The sequence below is a fragment of the Delphinapterus leucas genome, chromosome 21, assembly GCF_059928025.1.
Source record: "Delphinapterus leucas isolate spDelLeu-1000000601 "Yukka" chromosome 21, BTC_Dleu_Yukka2, whole genome shotgun sequence".
In the NCBI taxonomy this organism is placed as follows: Eukaryota; Metazoa; Chordata; class Mammalia; order Artiodactyla; family Monodontidae; genus Delphinapterus; species Delphinapterus leucas.
In genome coordinates this window covers 14780452-14801911 of record NC_143149.1, presented here as the reverse complement: position 1 = coordinate 14801911, position 21460 = coordinate 14780452, and the positions used below count along the sequence as shown (strand labels likewise).

The following is a 21460-nucleotide window of genomic DNA, read 5'->3' as shown; positions in this document are numbered from 1 at the left end:
GATATTCACATAAATGGTGTTTAATTTTGTATTATGTGTTAATTTGTTATTGTTGATGTAAAGAGGTGCTATGGATTTTTAGGTTGATTTAATTCTTGGAAATCTGCTGAATTCTTATTAACATAAATTATTTTCTGTGAAGCTTTTCTATGTAAGTGACTAGAGCACCTTCTAATAATAGTTTTTATCTCTTCACTTCTATTCTTATCTCTTGGTCCCTTTTTTAAAAGGTATTTTTATTTTTTGCACTGGCCAGAACCTCCAGCACCACCTTACCTATTTCAACCCTTAATTCAAATGTTTCCTTTTGATCCATTTATTTAAACTCGTAACTCCCACCCAGTACTCTCTTTCCCCATTCCTGTGTTATTTTTCTCCCGGTGCCTAGGAGAGTGCTCGGAGTATAGTGGGTGACAAACAAGTACCTGTTGAGTGAATAAATGTTGGACGGGAGGAGTGGTAGGGGGTATTCTTTCTTATTCCTTAAATTAAAAAAAAATGTATCTAACATATGAAAATTTCTATAAACATAGCTTTTTTATATAAAAAATGTTTTCTTCTAGTCCTAGGGTTCTAGTATGTTTATACTAAAAGTTTAACTTTATCAAATGATTTTTCAGCATCTATCACAAAAGAGGCAGCATAAAGAGTGATTAAAAACCTAGACCTGGACGCTGGATTCAGATTGCCTGTATTTGAATCTCAGCTTTGCCTCTAATTAGTGCAATGAACTTAACTGGCCTAAATAATCTCCTTCAGTTTCATCTTTAAAATATGGATGATAATACTACCTACCTCATAATATTATTATGAAAATTAAATTAGTTAATATGTGTAAAGCCCTAGAACAGTGTCTGGTGCAGTATGAATGCTTTAATAAATGTTGTTAAATAAATACTATAATAATCATGGATTTTTTCTCCTGAATTCATTTTATGGCATTTTACTTTATAGGGTTTTTTATTATGAAAATCCTTACACTTAAAAAAAAAATCAGGCTTGATCTCATTGAATTCATTTTTTGCTATTCTATTGGATTTAATTACACACAGTTGTATTTAGGATATTTGCAACTTCTTTAGAAATGAAATTAACATAACTTTTTTTTCTGCAGAGCTGAATTTTTAAAAATATGATACTGGTCTCATGAAATGAATTGGGTAGTTTTCTGTCCTTCTATATTTTCTGAAACAACTCATGTAAGATACAGATCATCTATTTCTTGAATTTTTGGTAAAGCTTACTTATAGAACATTCTGGGCCTAGTTTTACTTGTGGGAGGAGAAGTAGTGAAAAAGTGCTTGAAAATGAAGGTTTCAAGAACTTTAACGCATATATATCCTATTTTGCTAAAATCTATTATTTTATAAATTATATCTAATTTTAATTCACTATAGTGAGAAAATATAATGTACATAAAGTTGTTTCTTTTATGGAGGCTCTATTTTGGCCTAGTACATACTCAATTTTAGGAATATTCACCTGTGCTCTTTTATTCTATGTGTGTTTGTGTTTGTTCACAATAAATTCTCTCTCCATATCTCTCTGTATGTATATTATGTATGTATGTACATATGTATGTAGAAAAATTTAAACTGTATTTTAAAATACTATAACCTTGTTTTTAATCTCATATTTTTCTGAGAGAAATTTTTTAAATACCTTTTGTTTTGTTTTTTTGTTTTTTTTTTTTGCGGTACGCAGGCCTCTCACTGTTGTGGCCTCTCCCGTTGCGGAGCACAGGCTCCGGACGCGCAGGCTCAGTGGCCATGGCTCACGGGCCCAGCCACTCCACGGCATGTGGGATCTTCCCGGACCGGGGCACGAATCCGTGTCCCCTGCATCGGCAGGCGGACTCTCAACCACTGTGCCACCAGGGAAGCCCTAAATACCTTGTTTTTAATCTCATATTTTTTTGAGAGAAATTTTTAAAATACCTAGTGGGATCTTATGCTAGTGATTTTAAAATCTAACGTGAAAGCACTATTATTTGACGTTAAACTCATTTATATTTATTCCAGGCACCATTCTATTAAGGCAATTTTTTCAACACACACAAAAATGTATATGCACAAACACATACAGAGTTTTGCTTTATTTTTACTTTTTCTTCTGTCCTAGTGTCTGATATATTGAAATTTCTTCTACTGATTTAAAAGTTTATTTTCTATTTTTACTATTCTGGTGATTATTTGAATTTAGGCCTATATTTACCCAATAAATTCCTAAAGCTTCTCAATATTGTATATTCCCACTGATAACAACCTTATCATTCCTGATCTTCCTTATTCCTCTTCCTCTTCCAATATCCTTTGGAGTTTTAGTCCCAAAGCCTTTATTTAAGTTAAATTGACCCTTGAACAACATGGGGGTCAATGGAGTCAACCCTCTGTGCAATTGAAGATCCACATATAACTTACAGTTGGCCCACTGTATACGTGGTTCCTCCTTATCCTTTGTTCTGAATCCATGGATTCAACCAACTGTGGACTGTGTAGTACTGTAGTGGTTACTACTAAAAAAATCCTCGTAATAGTGGATCTGGACGTTCAAACTGGTGTTGTTCACGGGTCAACTGTAATTACTTATTTAGATTTACTAAATAAGATTTGATAAATTCTTTCTTGAACTTATTTCATTTTTCAGGAACTTCTTTTATCTTTAGCTACAGAATATTCCTACAAGACTTTTTTCAAATGGGGATCTGTTTCCTAAACTTTAGTCAAACTTTATATTATTTATATAATTATCTTTATTTCATCTCACATTCAAATGACAATTTGAGCTGCATATAAAATTTTAGATTGAAAGTTGCTTTCCTTCAACATCTTGATAGTATTATTCCATTGCCATCTTTTATCTAATATTGTTCATAACTGGAACAATCCAACATAGTATCGAGAATGTATAGATAAGATAAAATAGGAACTATGTTCAGAGGACAGAACTATATTCCCACAATCCGAAAGAGAGAATTCTTTGCAATAAATTGTTCAACTACTGCCTGAAATGTTTTGCCCTTGAAAACAGGGAATCTGCATCTCTATTCTTCAGATTCCTATTCCTAATATCTATAGAGAATTTATATGTAAGTCATAATAATGTGTAAAATTTTATATATACTATTAATAAAGAAAATAAAGCAAACTCTTTCAATATTCCCTATTAATTAGTGTTCTTGCTTTGATCTAAGAAAATTAATAAATATATAAATCAGAATACTCTTCATCAAGTTTTAATTCCAGGCTAATTTATTAACTAACCATTTCTTCATCCTTGTGGCTGCATACACTATTTACTTGCTGCTTTAAAATAAATTTAATCAAGTCCACAAACTTAAGTTTTATTTTTGAAAGATATTATCAGCAGCTAAGAAATTGAAATAGTTCATTTCAGTGATTTCTATAAAATGTTTACCTGTATTCCCTTTGGTTTAGGTTTATTTGAAGGAAAAAGTGATATTTTGCAGTTTTAGATCATCTCTAAACACATCCAAAGTCTTCAGGAAATTTAAATCAGACAAGTTTAAAAGTTAAGTACAATACTAAAAATGTTAAAATTCTAAATAAGATACTTTTTTGTTTTTAGTAAATTTATATAATTGTTTTGATTATCCAAAAATGATATAAATAAGGACTAATTCATTTAATGAAACATTGGACTTTAATTTCCAGAGTCACATATTTTTGTTTATCATAGTGGGAGATGGTACCAGTCAGCTACAAACATGACCCCAAAGATTTTCACCTACTGGTATTTATACCTTCATGGAATGCCTCTCATTGAGTGTGGGTAGGACCTGTGACTTCTAACCAATAAAATATGACAAAGGTGATGGATGTCACTTTCATGATTATATTGTATTATGTAAGACTCTGTCATTGTAGATTGTGGGCCTGATGAAGTAAGTGGCTATGTTGGAGAAGCCCACATACAAAGAATTGTAGGCAGCATCTAGGACCTGAGGGCAGCCTCCAACTGACAGCCAGTGAAAAGCCAGGGAATGTGAGTCGGTCATTCACCCTCAAGAAGACGAATTCTGCCGGCAATCTGAATGAGCTTGGAAACAGATTCTTCCTTAATTAAGCCTCCAGATGTGCCCAGTCAACACCTTGAAAGTCTGAACAAAGGATTCAGACAAGCTGTGTCCAAACTCTGACCCACAGAAACTGTGAGATAATAAATGTATGTTGTCTTAAGTTGCTAAGTTTGTGTTAATTTCTTAGGCAATGATAGAAAATACACATATGATAGTACATAGATGTGATAAATGGAGGAGACTAAAGTTTGAGGAATTTTAATTGTTTACTTTTTTTAGCCTAGAGAATGCTAAACACAAAAGATATTGTTATGATCCAGTGAAATGAATACGATAATAGAAAATGTAGGCAACTCTGCAAATTGCTTATCCAAAATGAAAGTGAAATTAACTTTGTCTTAGGTGGACTTCAAAATTGGAAGGCAGAGAAGGCTGTTCACACATAGATAAAGAAGGCTCTTGATCATTGGTATTTGGCAAAAGCCACTTAAAATCAATTCATATATCAGAGACTGATGTAACAGTAAATATTGGGGAGTGGGCTGGGGAAAGGCTTTACCAAGACTTTCTCAGTAAAAGTCAGAAAGTTGTAAATTATAAAATAAGTTAATTTTACTTTTAATAAAAATAAGATTATAACATGTTAGTTCTAAGAATAAAATTAATCAAATGTTAGTAGATGGATTGGGCTTTTATTTTTTCTCATAATATTATATTATAGAGGTATAGGATTTCCTACTTCATTTATTATTCTGTAAAAGAATTCTTAGTTTTCATCAATTTTTCCCGTGATCTTTTAAAATTCTTTGATGGTTAAGTCATTCTATTTTACTTACCTATTATTCAGCAACTTTGTTTCCTTTCCTTTTCTTCAGTTATTAGCTTGTCTAGATGGATAGACTTTCATTTGTCATTGGGTTTGTTGTGATCTGAGCAGTTCTTTCATATCACTTTTATTGACTACATGAAATATTGCATCTTTTACAATAGTCACCATTTTGTTTTGCAAAAGCTTTATATTATTTTCCATTATATTACTGAATATCTAACAATTTGAAAAACCACTCCCTGTCTCACGGCAAAGACAGACTGTAATATTAAACCTCAAATGTGAAATCTACAAGAGCAAGGATTTTGTCTGCTTTTTCTGTAACAGTCTCTTTCAAGATCTTAATGCAAAAACCTTAATTTCTACTTTGAAATCTACTCCACCTTCTATTTCTAGCCTCATTCAGCCCACAATTTCCTATCCTTTCTAACTCTAGTCCTCTGGAAAAATATACATAAGTAAGTCCATGATCTAGACTTCCTTATAGTACTTACAGTTGGTACCTTGGTACATTGGTACTTGGTAGAGTTGGTACTTACTTGGTACCTTCTTAGAGTTTCAATCCATCTCATACAGTGAGCTCTATGAACCAAGAGAGAAGGAAAAGCTTCAATACTTTATTTTTAAGTGCTAACTAATAAAACCAAGAAGTGTATGTATATATTTATTTGTTGTCTTCTTATGGTTATAGGTCAGGTTTACCACATCTATAACTCTATCAACAAGATAAATCAATATAATGTATACGTTGAGTATAAAGTTATTCACCTTTCCTCTGCAATCTTCCCCTTTGTCCATTTCCACATTTGCTATCTTCTAGTATTTGACATGGTGCCTGGCACAAAACAGCTTCTTAATAAAGAGTTGTTAAGTAAAATAGTCAAATACTCTCAAGCAAGAAAACTAATAATAATTTTTATGTTTTAAAATACAGAATTATGCATAAATATCAGTTATAATAAATTTCTTCATGCCACTCCGAACAAATGCAAATTTAGGTGTAAAACAATGTCACCGAAAAGAGGAAGGATTCCAGGGAAAGTTTTGTACTTTACACTATGTGTTAAAGGAGGTTGATGTGATATAACTCTGTGGGGTTCGTTTGTATTTAGTAAGCAAGTGACAGGCATATACATGGAATCAATGTTTTGTTTTTTTTTTAAATATGGGCACGAATAGACATGAATTTTTAGTGATCAAGTATGAGCAATGGCAAGGCAAACTTGATTACCACTGGCTCTGGGAAAAATCCAAGGCTTCCTAGTAGATAAACTTACAGTGTATATAGTTCATTAGTTTCGTTGATTAGAACACAGCAAGGCCCCAATTAGAAGCTGAATTCCTGTGGCAATCAAATCATCTTCACTCTATACCATGGCAAACTCTTAACTCCCAACAGTAAATCTGAGTTGTTGGTCTCAAGATGATCTGAATGAGAAGAGGGTGCAGTTTTAAACCTGTCAAATCAATCACAGCTGTAACAATTGCCATTCTGGGCTATGAAGACTTTTCTGCAATTACAGCTAATCCAAAAGACCAAAACAAAACATTAAATAATTTTTTAAGTAAGGTACTAGGGTAGGATTTTTGTTACCATTGAACTGAAAATACATCCACCAAAGTGACATCTTTGTTAAAATCTAATTCTAACCCATTAGATTTGCTTTTAGGGTAATTAAAACAGACTCAGTTGTCATATACAAAATGGAAATAGCAGCTACATTATTGACTATAAGACAAAATAAAGAATAATTTATATGAATAAATTGGATCCCAAGCCCAATTTATACAGAAAATTTCAATCCCGGAAAAGAGTTACAGTACAATGAGTCTTCTTCTCTTTAGCCTTCATGTAACATAATAATAAGGACATGAGTGGGTTTCCTTTGTTTTTTTTTCTTGTTGCTGTTGTTCTTTTTTTTAGCCAAACTGCAACTGGATTGTTCTCATCAGGTAATATGAAAAAGTTTATTCTGGTTATTTTGTTCAGAAGGAATAACATCACTTGTTGCCATTGGAAGTTCAATATGTTACAAATTTAGTATCACTGAGCCAAGAAAAGGCAATAATCTGACCAAATATTTGCCGTTGTGAGACTACTACTATTCTATCTTTTCCTGGAATATCGACAGGGACAACAAAGATTATTAAACTTTGTGACAAATATACAGCAACACAGAGCAACTTAATTCATTTCAAGAAATTTTGATTATAAAAAATCAGAAAGGCAAAAGAAAAAATATAATAAAATGTTAGAATAAAATTTAAATGTTTATAATAAAGTAGTTTAAAGAGTACTTATTGAAATTTAAAGCTTTACTGTTACATCACCAACATTTACATATTATATTTAAACACTGAATTTTTACAATAAAATATCTGATAAGTAATTGAATTATTTTCTACATAAATGTTTTGTTATAAGTGGGTGTGGGCTAAAACTTCAATCATTTCTGTTAAGAAATGAGTTTTGTTTCAAGTTAGCAAATGCATACCAGTCCTAGTAGAGTCTGTCACAATTCTTTTTTCTGGTCTAGGATCACACATTGCTTTTAGTTTTTAATGTCCCTTTAGTCTCTGTAATCTAGAATGGGGCTTCATTCTTTCTTTGTCTTTCATGGCTTTGATATTTTTGAAGAGTATAAGTCAGTTATTTTGTATGCTGTCCCTGATTTTGGGTGTGTCTGATGTTTTCTCATGACTAGAGTCAGTTTATGCATTGCTAGCAGGTGTACAGACATAAGTGATGTCATACCCTCCACAGTGCATCATATCAAGAGACCCATAAATGGACACGTTTTAAAGAAGAAGTTTAACAACCATTCTGCCATCTTAATGAATAAGCAAGTTCCTCTTTTTCTATGAATGTTTCCATAATTTTTTCATATTTGTAATTACAGAATGATATAATTTTTTAGTCTGCTTCCTTTTCCAACATTATAGCATTTTTATGTCTCTGTAGAACTTTATAATGTTATAATTATAATTTTCACGTAATAATTGCATAATATGCTGCTAAGCTGAAGTGTCATAATTTATTTTAACAGGTTGTCTATTTATTAAGCATTCAGGTTGTTTCAACTGCTTCACTATATTTTTTATTAAGTGGATAAAAACCATATATGTTGCACTGCTGATGAAGTTACTAGGTTTAACTGGACAAAAAATTGTGACAAAATATTATGCTAACATAAGTGAAATTCTATATTCTCAAGTCTTCAGCAATAGCCCCTCTTTTCTCAACCAACAGACTTACAAATGGGAGCTTTGCAACAAGCAGGATCGGGCAGAGAATAAGGGTGGGACTGACATGTATTCATTCCCAACCCTAGAAAATAATTTTAAATGTAGGCTACATTATTTTTCTTGATGGACTACAGAATAGCTTTGTATACAAATGTGCTTGGGGGGAAATATAATTTAAATTGGCTTAAATATGCTTAAAATTATTTTTTTATAAAGAACTCATTATGGAAAGTTTAGATATATACCTGGGAATTTTACTTGTGCTTTCTCCAACTTTTACACTAGAAAAGAAAATGTCTTAGAGAAGTTTTTGCATACTTACACAGGTGGAGAGAGAACGATGTTTTACATACGGCAGTTATTGTGAATGCAACCAGAATGCTGTCAGGTGATCAGAAATAGTATGCTGATATTCTGTAGTGAAGCCTTACAGATCCTCCATACAATATGAGATTTTCCATTAGTGCCAGCAGTGAGCCATTTGGAAGATTTCAGAAATTAAACCTTGCATCAGAATGCCAAGCATCTTAATGCAGTGCCAGACTCCCAGGACAGAAGGTTGGAGGGAAAGAAGAAAGGAAGAGAGAAGGACGCTATTGGTGATCTCTTCTTAGGCTGCGCAGTTGCCTAGGTTCACAGAAATTAATTGACTGCATTTCCAAATGGTGTCCAACCACGAGCTTGCAAAAGAGCCTATCAGAGAACCATCTGCTGAGTGGGAGGGAAAGAATTCGCATAGCTCTTGCTGGTTATATCACTGCTTAATTTGACTCTTCCCTGTATCTAGTCAACTCATAATTATCTGCTCTAATGGGTCTCAGAGGGAGGGATGGGAATGGGTAGCTGTGACACAGATAATACTGAAGAGCAAAGACTGCAAAATATTTTCTATTAGGCTTTTGCATATATCATATGCTTAAGAAGGAAGTATGTTGATCTTTCTAATTATGTTTTGCTTAGACTAAATTTTCTTTTTTTAATTCCCATGCCAACGTAAAAGCTATTTCATGTTACATGGATAGTAGGGGAAAGCAGCCTAGGTTTTAAAATCTTCAAGGGAAAATTCCTGAAATTGGTAAACTGCAAACCTGAAACATGTTTTTCTGAAAATGTGGCCTCTCCGGTGTTCCCGTGCCTCAGTTCAAGCCTTCATTGCCTCTTAACCGGACTCCCCATTACTGCAGTCCAAAGGGAGCACAGTGGCCGTGGAAGGGAGTGGTGCTGAGTTAACACCACTGTCCTGACTGACCCGGAGTTTAGGTGCTGGGGTTGGAGGGGAGTGTTCCCTTGCTCATCAGCACTAACTCCTCAAGGATTCCATACTCTGTACCCAAGGGCCTATGAGTACTTTAACCTACTGAAAGAAAAAGTCCAGATAGTGCAGTGCAAATGGCAAATTTCTGCTCCAGTGATGCACAGACAGGTAGATCCAGGTAACGCCATGTCAATGGATGGCCTTCCTAAGAGCAATGAGAATAGACAGTGTGGCTTCTCAGCACGGGTGAGCTGTGCTGCTCAGTACCTGGGGTTGATGTTCTTGGGCTTTGCCTTTGCTCAATGGAACTGGAGACAGCTGTGCTTGATTCTCTGCTCCAAGTCCATTTGTCTGTATGTGGCCAACCACCCACCCGGCTTCCCCACCCCAACAATCACTCCTGTTTGGTGATCAGGCACCCAAACAATCACCTCTACAACCACCGCATTCCCACAGTCAGGCACCCTCTGTGGCCCTGCCCTCCTCCAAAATACCAATCCATCCAAGTCTCCTCTCCTAGGATACCTCATCTCAGTGGAAGTGACTCTTACTGTGTACTCCTGCCCTTATTCCAGTTTAAAGTTTTAAAAAACTTTAGTCCTTGCCTTAATAAGGTCCTGCTGTTGAGTCTCAAGATTCTTACCTTCTTTCCATAAAATACATCCTTTGCAAAGGAACTTGTTTTGTCTTTCAAAAGTATTGATGGGAGGGTTGGTGAACTTCAAAAACTATTTTGGAGAAAAAGAAACACCAAATTTTACTTTTTTGCCTCTTTGCATTTCTGGTATACCAACCCAAACTCTCCTCTGGCAGGCAGTTGGCTATCGCTCATCATCTAGTAGACAGGAGGTCACTTACAAGAAAATTTAGAAAGAAAAGCATGGGTATAAATATGTAATCTGTTATTTCAGTAGAGGGATTGTTCTAGAACAGATCTCTCTATGCTGTTCTCCTGTTTAAAACCCTCTGGTGACCTAGCATTCATGGCATTAAAACTGCATGTCTTATAGCTGCAAAATTTCCAACTGGTCTTTCTAGTTTCATTTGTGTCACTCCCCTACTAGGCCAAACACAAAAATCTATTTTCCATTCTCCAAAGGTGTCATGTGTTCAAGTTAATATACTTTTAGGATAGTGTCAGTGTTAAAAGAAGATGGGCTTGTAGCCTGAATATAGGCTCCAGGGCCACATCCACCAACACACTGTTTTGGTCAAGCATCTAAAACTTTATTATCCTTGAAAAAGGCAAAACTGAACACTACCACTCACCCTGCCTTTTTGGTCTATTTCTTTATGAATTCAAAAAGACAAGGCTGTCCCTGAAAATTGCATAATACTAAAGTGCTGCCCACATTTTTCTGTGGATGTATAGTTCCCTGGGCTTGTGGTCATAATTAACGTGGATGAGAAGGATTACTACATTTCTCTTCTCCATGCCCCTTCCCTACGCCAAAGGGAAGGTGATTTTTATTACAGATAAATTCATATTTTTTCCTTTCGTTTTTATTTTATTTATTAATTGGCCTACAATATTATGTTAGGTTCAGGTTACTACATAGTGATTCAATATTTTTGTGCATTACAAAATGATCACCACGACCCCTAGGTCCGTCCTATTGCTGCAAATGGCAAGATTCTTTTTTATTTAATGGCTGAGTAATATTTCTTCCTTTTACTCCTCACATATTAGAAAAGCCTGTTGGCTTCTCTCCAAACTATATTCAAAATTGACCACATCTCCACCACTGCCCCTCCAGTCCCCTGGACCCCAGCAGAGCTAAATGAGCTCCTTTTCACTCCATTGACCCTTTAAGGTCTTCCTCACAAAGGAGTCAGAGTGATCCAGTTAAAATGTGAGTTATATTACATCACCTGTCACTGAGCACCCTTTAATAGCTATCTCCCGTCACACTATAAATCAAATCAAATCAAATCAAATCCCATGCCGTAACTCATCCTACAATGTGCTACCTGATCTGTCCTGCCACCTTTTCAGTCTCATCTTCTACTTCATTTCCTGCCATTTCCCCCTGCTCATAGCACTCCAGCATCAGACCAGCCACTTTATTTTTCCTCAAAACACCAAGCCCTGCCGTGGGCCATTTTCAATTGTCTAGAACCTTCCTCCAAAACTTCTTATACAATAGGATTTACTTATTTGTCATGCTCATTGCTCATTTTTTATTTCCCACCAGTAGAAAGTAAGCTCCCCAAGGGCAGAGTTCCTCGCTTTATTTACTGGTATATCATAAGTAGCTAGCTAAGTAGCTCAACACATTTTTGGTGCTTCTTAAGGATTGGTAGTTGAATGAAAAAATATTGGTTCTTATTGTTGATACTATCAATAACACAAGCTACGCTTAACTCTACACACATACACAACAGTCACACAGCTCCATTTCTTTTCAGCATCAAACAAAGGACAACCATCACAGATTTAACATTTTTGAACATCAGTCTTGTAAGGTAAGAATGGAAGAAAAAAATGATAAAGTTAATTACTTTTGTACTGGGTTAGTCAGCCAGGCTTATGTAATTAAGGTTTCTCAAAAATGTTCTCCTTTTCTAATAAATGATGAAGTCTAATATTTACATTTCAGGCTTTGTTTCCACAATAATCCAACTGAATATTTATCATCAGTATTCAGTGAATGTTTTATAGAAAAGTAATAAAAAAAATGCCTGCTTAGACATTTCAGAAAGCCATTTCTATATGACTAAAATTACAAGCTCTTGGGGACTCAATGAAATGAATGTGATTTTATCTATTACTGGTCCAAAGAGGGCCAGTTTGTTACGTGGAGTTTTTGCTCACTCTCCTGAGGCATTCTGGTTTGGCATTTTTCGTTCAGAATATTCAGATGAGTCCATTCGATACCATGTAGGTTACATTTTTGATTATGAAACTGCAGACCAAGTAAGCAGAAGAGTTGACAGCATGGGGACACTTTAATGATAATTCCTGCCCATGTTAGCCATCACTGCAACAATGTTCAACTGTGTAATCAGTTATAATTTAATTCAGTTCAGGGTTAATATCGAAGTCTGAGCATTTCTCTAGTGCAACACTGTTGAGGATTAGCCAAAGCTGGATTCTAAGTTCAGAGACCAGGAGCAACAGAGGAGAGAGAGGGAGGATGAGAAAGGACTGCCAAGATAAAGGCTGGCTCGCGTGGGTATGTCTGCTTTATCCCCTTCACGTTTATAAAATTCTGGAAGACCAGTTTATTTTGGAAAATTAATCTTTAGTATACATCACATTTTGCAAAAAAAATGGTTTATATAAAAATGTCTATACTAAAGTGGCCATGGTGTACATTATAAGTGCGTATATATTATATAAGGCATAAGGAGAGAAATAAAATCTGCTTCACACTTCTTCGCTTGGGCAAATTCCAACAACCACCCAGCTGAGCAATAGGCTATTTGAGCTCTGCTTTGTTTTGCTCCTTTTGGAAGCAGTGAAATTTGTATGATTAAGATATAGAGAAGCCCTCTATATCAGGTGGTCATGTGCTAAAGTAAGCACCACTGTTCTACATTAGTTAGTAATTCCTATGGGTTTTGTTTCATTAAGTGGGAAGCCATCCTTAATATAAAGCAGAGAAAAGCATCAATGTCACCTGCTCACCTTGGTTGAAAGAATACAAGCCCTGGATTATGTTGCTTGGGTTCAAATCCCATCTCTGCCACTGACTAACTAGACAAGTTTGGGCATGTTACTTAACCTTTCTCTGCCTCTAGATTTTCTCTGTAAGGATAGTAATAACGCCTTCCTTAAAGGATATCTTAGGATTTAACTTAAATAGTGCTGTAGTAGTCTGCTTAGGCTGCCCCAACAAAATACTGCAGCCCAGTAGCTTAAACAACAGACGCTTATTTTCTCACAGTTCTGGAGGCTGGAAGCCCCAGATCAACATGCTGGCACAGCTGGTTTCCGGGGAGGACTTTCTTCCTGGCTTGCGGACAGCAGCCTTCTTGCTGTGACCCCTTCTCTGTGTACAGGCACTCCTGGGGTGACTTCCTCTTCTTAGAAGGACACCAGTCTTACTGAACTAGGGCTCCATTCTTATGAGCTCATTTGACCTTAATTACTTCCTTAGTGGCCCTGCTCCAAATACAGTCACAGTAGGGGTTTAGGGCTTCAACATATGAACTTTGGGAGGACACAATTCAGTCCAGAGCAACTACAAATTCAGTGCCTGACACACAGTAACTTCACAATAAACACCGGCTCTTATTATGTGATATACTTTTACTCTTTTCTCAGATGTGTATATGACTCCTACTTTCAACATTCGTCACTTTGGCTGGTTAAAAAATCCAGTTTATAAGTAGAGGCAAATTTACACGAGTAATCCCCAATGAATGCATTTATTTAAAATGACAGTGTAGTTTTGTTTCTAGTGGGATGATCTGAATGCAGACATATACACCTTACCCATTAATTTATGTAATTTTGTAAAAGGCACTTGACTGTAATCTTGTACAGTACGTCATTGCTCAATGTCAGCAGACTATAGTCTGTGGGCCAGCGCTAGGTCTGTGGCTTGCTTTTTTTATACATCATGTGAGCTAAGGATGTTTTTTACATTTTTAAAGTGTGGCAAAACACACACACACACACACAAAAGAAGACTATGTGACTGACACTTTACAGGGTTCACGAAGTTGAAAATAGTTACTATCTGGCCCTCTACTGAAAGGGATCACTGCCTCTGCTACATGGAAGGAGTTTAATTTGAGCTCTTCAAATACAACCATTTCTCATCATGCAAATGCCTCGGCTTCACCTCGGCTTTTCTCTATCCTGAGCAAGGTTTTACTAGCTACCCCCAACATTTTCTCTTTATCTTCTTTATTTTGGGGAGAAGTAGTTCTACAGTCTCTGGCCTGTCTCACCAACTTCTGAGAAATGTGCTAAGTATAGTTTCACCTTTTCCTGGTTCCTGGGACCCGCTGATGGCCTCAGACGTGAGTAAGGATCATGGTGTTTTTGAGCTGCTTTTTCTATTTGATGCCTCTTACGGTCAGGAAGGATCTCTCATTTCTTGCTGTTGTTGTTCTGTGCCTCTTTAAAATCTCCTGCTTTCCATCTGCTGTGGGCTGGGAAAAGAAGGAGAAAAAAGAAATCATGATTGAAGAATACTTTGTATCTATCAGGTTTCATTAGATTCTTTTCATATGTTAGGTTCTTTAATTCTCATAACATAACTTTATGGTTAGATGCCATTATTTCTGCTTTACAGATGAAGAAAATGAGCCTCAGTCAGCTTCAGAAGGGTTAATTTACTTGAATTCAAGCCCAGTCCTTCTGGCTCCAAAATTTAAGTCCTTTCATCAAAGAAACCAAAAAACCTGGCTGACTTGAATTGTAAGTAACATAAGGGCAAACAGACTAAAATGATGCTTTCATAAATAAAGTGCCCAGTGCTGAAGTGTCCTGAGACTTCTGTTTTGTTTTGCTCTTCACTCTTAGCTGTGTTACAGATAATTCAGTTGTCTGACAAACAACTTCCAAATTAGTGAGGTGTTGTGATGACACTTCCCTTGTTCAAATATATCCTTTGAGACCATTAATTCAATACACTCATTCAAAGGTAAATATTGAGAAAGTGTGTGTACTTATAACCCTAGAGAACGTCCAAAAATGAGTATGGTTATGGAATTATGGCTCATTTATAGTGTTATGCACATAACTCTCTCTTTATAGGTATGAATGTATGCGAACACACACACACACACACACACACACTTATTCAGGCATGCACCTTGGAGACCCAACTAGAACATTTCTGCTCACTTCTGTTTTACTCTTCCAGCCTTTCCCCCAAGGCAGGTTTTAAGTTAAATTCCTGGGATGCATCTGACGTCCACTCTTCCTCCAAGCCTCCTTCCTATACAGCGTAGGTCCTTGTACATAACTCTGCCTGCCTGAAACAAACAGGAGAAACTGAATCATTATGAAGATTCATGTTCACTGAGAAAGCAGAAACCCAAAGTATAGGATTTAATAAACAAATTGTTTTGGAGATCTTTTTAATTACCTAATACCAGACTCTAAAATATTTCAATTTCTATATCATTATTACATAAATGCTATATATGATTGTCTTTGCACAATAACAAATACTTGAATAACAAGAGAAAGAGCAACATCAGTACCATATCAAGTTAACCATGAGGTTTAGCTTCAGGCAGAGTCTGACAGTCTCACCAGAGCAGGGAAGAAATTCTGGGCTTTAAGGGATTAGAGATATAAGGCGACTGTAATGGCACACTCGGTTTTTCTTCCCAAAGTTTTTGAAAAGCAGCTCACAATGGAAAGTATGAGATATTTACTGAGATGGAAATTTACTTTAGTTCTCTTTGCATATTTCTTTCCCTGTGACAAGCAGGTGGGTCTCACTGTTCTCTCCTGTCACAGGGAAGGATTGAACTCCAGATGGAAAACAGAAGGTGGTTAAAATCACTCCTTTCCTGGAATTTGGGTTCCAAAAGCCCAAGCTCTTTTAGAGTGCTTTGCTAAGGGGAGCAAGTAGGATGGGAGGTAGTCTGAACACCTAAGAGGAAGGAGAGAAGATTCCCTTATAGAGAGGCATAAAAATCGCTGGATTCCCCAAACAAGAGTGACCTCTGCCTCACCCCAAGAGTACCTGCAGAGAGGTGAAAAGCCTTCACAGAAGAATGGCTGCATGTCCTCCAGAGGAGGATGAACTCTATGGACTGTGTCTTGGAGCATCAAGAAAATTCCTAAGTTGGCTACATGAAAGGTCCCACTGGTTGGGACTAACAGGATACTGGGTGTCACATCACCATGCTGGCCTAAAGATAAGAGAGTCGTTTTCCCAATTTCTAGATACCTCAAGACATGCTCATATTCTTGTGGAACCTGGAGAAGGAGAGAGGCCTCCAGGAATAACTGAGATGGAGTTTCAAAGGCAAATTTATTTTGAATTAAAAACAATAAAGAACTATGGTCCAACTTCTGTTGCTGGGTTTGTGGACAAAAGTTTCACACAAGTACGTCCCAAAGGGAATTCTCTCCACACATTCAAATCACAGGGCTCTCCCAGCCTCTCCTGGAGCTGGTGCTGCGGTGAACTGGGCCACCATTATTTATGCCAAGAAGGCCACTGCTGCCTGAGCGACGCAGTTCAGTGTGAGTGGCCCCCGGTCTGCAGTGATCTCCTCTGCCTGGCATGACGAAACACCACCTTCTCTTCTGTGTCTTCCATCTCCCCTGTTACAACTTCAGTGTGACTGTAAAGGGGCCCCTTTAGTATCGTTATCAGCCCTTAACTCTAAGTACACAAAAAACTTTTCTAGCTTTTCCTGGTCTTTTAAATAACACCGCAAACAAAAACCAGGACTCGGGCTTCCCTGGTGGCAGAGTGGTTGAAAGTCCGCCTGCCGATGCAGGGGACACGGGTTCGTGCCCCAGTCCGGGAGGATCCCACATGCCACAGAGCGGCTAGGCCCATGAGCCACGGCCGCTGAGCCTGCGCGTCCGGAGCCTGTGCTCCGCGGCGGGAGAGGCCCGCCGTACCGCAAAAAAACAAACAAACAAACAAACCAGGACTCACTTTCCCCACAGCAGAGCAGCAGTGCCTCAGGCAGGATTCTGCGAGCGGCTGACTCTTTTCTCTGTCCGTGATACATCTTTCAGGGCTCCTCTTCCCACGGTCTCATCCCTCAGCTGCCCTGGGCTACCTTTCCCAGCAGCTCCCCACCCCTGAATTTTCTGCAACTCACTTCTCAGAACAACTTTCTTTGCCGAGTCTAATTTCTTTAGGACTTCCTAGGACAGGAAGAAAACTGAAGAGTAAAAAAGGGAGGAAACAAGAATCCTAAGGTTCCAAATGCCAGAAACGCAAATTGAAAAATACTTCATTAGTTCATGGACTCCAAAGAATATGTTTATTAAAAATGAGAAGAAGGGAAGGGATAAAATTAGGCTATAGGACATCCACCACCTCTTGCCTCTGCTTCAGTCTCTTTTACATGAAAGTAGCTTTTTCTTATGACCGAGACTTGGCCTTATGACCACTAACAGCTCCTGAATTGTATGTGTTATAACTTCCCAAACTAAAAGGGGAATGGATCTTTTAGTTTCAGTAAAGTACACACACACAGACACACACACACAAAAACACAACCCAAACAAATAAAAAACTCAGAAAGGGTTTCTAATTGGCTTGGTTTGGGTCACATATCCATTCATATACCAATTAACTGTGACCAGAGGAAAAAGAATGATAACTGGCCAGTTTGGATCATGGTGGATCTTGTAAGAACATAGAATCTCCCAGTTTAGCACACGGAAGTATTTTCTAGGAAAATAAGAGTTCCTAGAAGATAAGAGCATAACTATCTCTATGGTAATATTTTGGGGTGTCTAGTGGGCCAGACACTAGAACAGATGTTTGCACGTTATTAAAAGGATCAGGAAAAGCCAGAAAATATTTTGTGTGTCAATTTAGAGTTAAGGGCTGATAACGATACTAAAGGGGCCCCTTTACAGTCACACTGAAGTTGTAACAGGGGAGATGGAAGACACAGAAGAGAAGGTGGTGTTTCGTCATGCCAGGCAGAGGAGATCACTGTAGACCGGGGGCCACTCACACTGAACTGCGTCACTCAGGCAGCAGTGGCCTTCTTGACATAAATAATGGTGGCCCAGCTCACCGCAGCACCAGCCCCAGGAGAGGCTGGGAGAGCCCTGTGATTTGAATGTGTGGAGAGAATTCCCTTTGGAATGTACTTGTGTGAAACTTTTGTCCACAAACCCAGCAACAGAAGTTGGACCATAGTTCTTTATTGTTTTTAATTCAAAATAAATTTGCCTTTGAAACTCCATCTCAGTTATTCCTGGAGGCCTCTTTCCTTCTCCAGGTTCCACAAGAATATGAGCATGTCTTGAGGTATCTAGAAATTGGGGAAACGACTCTCTTATCTTTAGGTCAGCATGGTGATGTGACACCCAGTATCCTGTTAGTCCCAACCAGTGGGACCCTTCACGTAGCCAACTTAGGAACTTTCCATTGCTTTGAAGGCCAAAGACACTTCTGTAAGTAAATAACAGGATTGAAGGACTCAGATTCAACCATAATCACAAGATTACTTCTAAAAGCATTACTTACATATTGATCTTCTTTTCCTATTTATAAACTTATATCTGGTCAAGGAAATGAGTGGAAAATCCAGAAGACTGTGGAGAAAATAAACATTAACACTTGTAATATGTATTCTTTGAAAGATTTTCCTCTACCTAGATTGCTTTTATGTACAGAGGTTATATTCAAAACACTGAATCACCAGCACAGCTGCATAGCTCACCAACCAGTCAGAACAAAGCTGGGTGATAATGAATAAGGATCTTGAACCCTCCTTCCAAATCCCTGTCCCAGGCTTTAGCTCATAGTTACTTTATCTTGAGGAGGTCCAGGGTTGCCATATTTGGGAGAAGCCCTGTGTATGGTGGTGGTGGTGGGAGGGGTCTTGGTGCAGTGGCTATTTACCAACAGATATAGAGGTCCTTTGACAGTTTAACAACTGGTATGGCTGTATGGCCATCTGTACCAGTACATACGGATGGAGTTATTAGCCTGGGACATGTCATAATTCCTTACAGTTTGTGTTTTCTTCACTTAGCAAAATCTAGTGAACATTTTCCTATGGCAAAATATATACCTATACGTGAGAACTTTCTAACTCATCTTTGGTGATGAGCTGTAAACATGCCAAGATAATGATCCCTTAGTCTTTTGCAGTGGCTATGTGGGCATGTACCACCAGCTTCCAGAACCAGTCACCTCAAGCCAACTCTACTGTTTGCCCCAGTATGTCATAAAAATACTGTCATTTTCTCCATGTGTCATGATGTGAAAGGGTTGGGAAGAACTGTTCTACAACATGGCTTTTAACAGGAACATATCCCATTATATGGCTATAATATGGTTAACTTAACCAACCTACTATTAGTGGATTTTCATCTTGTTTCTCTTTTTTCCCAATATTTTATTTTATTCCTAGAGGACATGGTTATACGTATGTCTGGTTATTTTTAAATATTTTATTTATGTATGTATGTATCTATTTATTTATTTTGGCCGCGCTGCGCAGCATATGGGATCTTAGTTCCCCGACCAGGGATCGAACCCAGGCCCTTGGCAGTGAGAGTGCGAAGTCCTAACCACTGGACCGCCAGGGAATTCCCTATATGGTTATTTTTTAAGACAAGTTCCAGAAAGAAGAATTTTGATATATTGGGTTCTATTTAAGACTTGGACACAAAGTATAAAATTTCCCTGCCTTTCTATGAGTTCCTAAGAATACAGGTTCTAGATCTAGATTGTCAGCGTGTGCATCCCTGTTTCATCACCTTATTAGATGTATGACTCGGTGACTCTGTGCCTTAGTCTCCTTGATGAAAATGGAGTTAATCACAATATTTTCCTCACTGGATTGTTGTGAGGACCAATGAGTTAATATATATGGGGCACTTAAAACAATCCCTGGCTCATTGTTATTCATTAAATATTAGCGATTTTCTTTAGTAGTAGTAGTTTTTGTTAATTTTAAAGTTTTACAATTTTCACTCACCTTAGAAATATATAAGAGTATGTTTTCTTGGGAATCCTCCTACACTGTCGGTGGGAATGTAATTTGGTGCGGCCACTATGGAAAACAATATGGAGGTTCCTCAAAAAACCAAAAGTTGCCATATGATCCAGCAATCCCACTCCTGGGCATATTTTCGTAGAGAACTCTAATTCGAAAAGATACATGCACCTCAATGTTCATAGCAGCACTATTTACAATAGCCAAGACATGGAAGCAACCTAAATGTCCATCGACAGATGAATGGATAAAGGAGATGTAATATACATACATATATATATCTACAATGGAGTAGTACTCAGCCATAAAAAAGAATGAAATAATGCCATTTGCAGCAACAGGGATGGACCTAGAGATTACCATACTAAGTGAAGTAAGAAAAAGACAGATACCATATGTTATCACTTATATGTGCAATATAAAATACCATACAAATGAACTTATTTACAAACTAGAAATAGACTCAGACATAGAAAACAAACATATGGTTACCAAGCAGGAAAGAGGGTGGGGGGATAAATTAGGAATTTGGGATTAGCAGATACAAACTACTATATACAAAATAGATAAAAAACAAGGTCCTACTTTATAGCACAGGGCACTACATTCAATATCTTGTAGTAAACCATAATGAAAAAGAATATGAGAAAGAATATATATATGTAACTAAATCACTTTGCTGTACACCAGAAACTGAATCACTTTGCTGTATACCAGAAACTTTACAACATTCTAAATCAACTATACTTCAATTAAAAATATTTTTTAAAGAATATCTTTTCTCCCACAATCCCAAAGGAACTGTGAATTAAATTCTTTATAATTAGTTCTATAATATCAATATAACTTGCTTTTAGAAAAATGCAAAATTACAAAATTGAGATTTATGAGATTACAAATCTTTGGTAGACATATGTTTTGTGTTTTGCTCACTTTCTATAAGTTTGTTTGGCCAATTCAGGGATTTTTTAAACATGGAAAACTTTCTGGGAGCCCTAGGCACCTATTACCCCATTCTGGGTAAAATGAAAAATAGAAATGCCAAAGCAATCAGAGCCTCACAGCCGGATGCTCTCTAGACAGAGAGTTTTACAATCTTGGCTGCCCACTGTAATCACCTGGGACATTTTAAAAGGCACTCATGACTGGACCACACCCCCAGAGATTGTAATTTAATTGGTCTGATTTAATTACCTGGCATAGGGAGGGTTCAAAGCTCCCCAGGTGATCCTAATGTGCAGCCAAGACTGGAAATCACGGTGTAGGTGGGTACCAATTAATTCAGGATCATTTGGGTGTGTCTGTGGGGCTGCGCGCTGGAGAGAATGACTTTCGTAATCAGTCAACTCTCCAGGCCAACTGAGTCACTTGCCACCAGGTAAGCTGGCTACAGAGCCTTCTTAAACTGGAACAAAAACATCCAATTCAGCTGGACGTTGCAATATCTTGAAATTTTTTGCTCTGGACG

At 37.2% G+C, this 21460-nt stretch overlaps 1 long non-coding RNA gene across 1 annotated transcript; it reads right to left on the bottom strand.

Annotated features, from left to right (window-relative positions):
* Nucleotides 1–14726: 14726 nt before the first annotated feature.
* On the bottom strand, nucleotides 14727–20805 carry LOC149744429 (uncharacterized). The gene is made up of 3 exons (XR_016391150.1): nucleotides 19975–20805; nucleotides 18513–18580; nucleotides 14727–15303 (listed from the first exon to the last, which is right to left on the bottom strand). It is a non-coding gene; the product is annotated as an uncharacterized LOC149744429 (long non-coding RNA).
* Between the last annotated feature and the right edge of the window lie 655 nt (nucleotides 20806–21460).